At 43.7% G+C, this 2,774-nt stretch overlaps 1 pseudogene; it reads right to left on the minus strand.

Moving 5' to 3' along the window:
• Nucleotides 1–949: 949 nt before the first annotated feature.
• LOC139264888 (U2 spliceosomal RNA) lies at nucleotides 950–1,188 on the minus strand (annotated as a pseudogene).
• Nucleotides 1,189–2,774: the final 1,586 nt, after the last annotated feature.

A 2,774-nucleotide genomic window follows, 5' to 3' on the forward strand; every position in this document is an offset into this window, starting at 1 on the left:
ACCACTGGGCGCCGTTTTTTTGACGTCCGATGATTTTTTTTGAGCAATCATGAATTTGCAACTTTCCTCAAAGTTTGTACGCCAGTGGCGACTCAGCACCAGATTTTTCGTACGCCAGATTTTTTTGCGCAGATTTGGGGGAAAACTGATTTCAGTACCGTTTTTGGCCCTTTTTGACAATTTATGCGACTTTTGTGAACACCGATTTTTTTTTTTAAGGGTGCCGCAGAGTGGCCTTAAGTACCGATCAGAAAAGCCCTACGTTAACTTAAGAAAATCGGCATTGAGTATATTTCTGAGTTTTTGGAGCGAGGGAAGATGACAATTTAAAACACAAATTCACATTGATTTTTGCAGAGGGAACTCGGAAAATAACTCAGAAAGTTAATTTTTTCCACAGAATGTTAGAAATTTAATTTTTTCCACCTAATGTTTAGAATATGAGAATGTTACGTGAGAAAGCAAATTGCGACTCCACCCCACCACATAATCTCTGCTCACGGGGCTCCAGGCACAGGTCGGAGGAATGTCAGCCGGCTGGCAGCAGGAACGCTCTCTCGGCCGGACACAAGCACAGGAGCTCAGCGCTTGGATTCCACACCCTCCACCTCGGACTTCTTTCCAAGCTGAGCGCTGATCTCCTGTTTTTCTGTCCGGCCGAGGGAGCGATCCTGCTGGCTGGCACTCTGACCTGTGCCCCGAGCCCGGTGAGCATCGGAGACGGCACTACAGTTTTGTGCACAGCAGCAAACATATACATTTCGCCAAAGTTATCATTAAAGTGCCAAAAATCACCGTGCATCGCGTCTCCATGGAGAAAGAGCCTAGTGTTTTTTTTTGAAATTCGTAGCCAATCGTTCCAATTCTTTGTCAAATCACAAACGCCAGAGGTCACCTTGGGCCCATTCAAGGATCACTCTGCGCCAATGCTCTTAGCCAAAAGGCCTAGAGCCACTGCACCATTCCTGGAAGTACTGCAATACCAGGTTCGTGCCATGGAGGTGGATGGGTCAGGTCCCCCACACACCTCCGTGGAGGTGGATGGGTCAAGCCACCCCACCCACCTCCTATTTCCAAAAAAGCAAGCATATACCTTCCTGATCCAGGGAGAACCACCTTGGGGTTATGGTGGTTACTCCCCTGTCAGGTCAGTTACGCATGATCTTAGCCAAAAGGCCGAGAAAGAGCCTAGTGTTGCGCATGCACAGACCAGGGTCACGTAGAAAAAGTGATTTTGTTTTTCTGGCGCGTGCTCAGAGACTTTTTGGTACACACTTGAAGCTCCACCCCCAGACTTAACTTCAGGTACTGCAACGCCAAAGTGAAATTTTACTTTGGCGAAAGTTGCAACTTATTTTTCCGGCGCAATCGGGCACAAAATAAATCTGCCATTAATCCTCCTGGGCACCAAAAATTGGCAAAGAGGAAATGTGGTTTAATACATATTCTAATTGTTTCCTTTTTCTGCATATGGAATGATAATGTATGTCAGCAGCTAGATTATAACATGTATGACATATATAAAAAATGTAGATCTCATGTGTTTACGGTAAACCAGATTATATGCTGCTCTATAAAGGCAGGAGCAATATGCCATGTAATGCATCATGTATTGTTCTGATGCGACAAACCCTAATTGCCATCAAGTAAACATTGTTAAGTTCATTCACAGTTTAATTGTGATTCAAGATGCAGACTAGAAGCCTGGTCTTTTTTACATCAAAATCAATGGAAATGAAAAATCGGATGGGTTCTGCACCAGGTGGCTGGTCTGCAATGCCAGTTTAACTGGCAATGGAGTATTGTATACAGTTTTGGACTCCTTACCTAAGGAAGGATATACTTGCCATAGAGGGAGTGCAACGAAGGTTCACCTGATTCCTGGGATGGGGGAATTGCCCTATGAGGAGAGATTGAGGAGACTAGGCCTATATTCTCTCGAGGTTAGAAGAATGAGAGGTGATCTCATTGAAACATCCAAAATTCTTACAGGGCTTGACAGGGTAGATGTAGGGAGGATGCTTCCTCTGGCTGGGGAATCTATAACCAGGGGTCACAGTCTCAGAATAAGGGGTCAGTCATTTCGGACTGAGATGAGGAGAAACATCTTCACTCAGAGGCTGGTGAATCTTTGGAATTCTCTACCCCAGAGGTCTGTGAAGGCTCAGTCATTGAGTATATTCAAGACAGACATTGATACATTTTTGAAAATTAAGGGACTCAATGGATATGGGGATAGTGCAGGAAGTGGAGTTGAGATAAAAGATCAACCATGATCTCCTTGAATGGCGGAGCAGGCTTGAAGGGCCGAATGGCCTACTCCTGCTCCTATTTCTTCTGTTCTTATATTCTTAACGCCCGGGCGTTGTTGACCATCTACCCCTCTGACTCTGGTATTTTCTGTATGCCAAATAATTGCCATTGTTCCTTTATACTTCAATTTCTATATGTTAATAACTTTTGAGTGTGAAACTTGAAGTGTGCTGGATCGGAAATGGGGAAATGTGACAGACAAGAAGTGCACACTAGATATACCGCTTTTATTATATACTAGTGAATCGCCTATCACACTGTTCATGGTAAATCAGAGTATGTGCTATTGTTAAAGGTCAGGAACATTGCACCTTGCAAAATACAATGTATTATTCTTCTACTAAAGCATAACTGTCCTTTTAAGATTATAAATTCTGATTGATGTTAAGTATATGCTTGGTTTCTTCATTCAGCCGAAGCTCCTGTACTTACGCTCTGCCAACGATATACCAACGATATAG

This window comes from Pristiophorus japonicus, chromosome 5 (assembly GCF_044704955.1).
Source record: "Pristiophorus japonicus isolate sPriJap1 chromosome 5, sPriJap1.hap1, whole genome shotgun sequence".
Classification (NCBI taxonomy): domain Eukaryota; kingdom Metazoa; phylum Chordata; class Chondrichthyes; family Pristiophoridae; genus Pristiophorus; species Pristiophorus japonicus.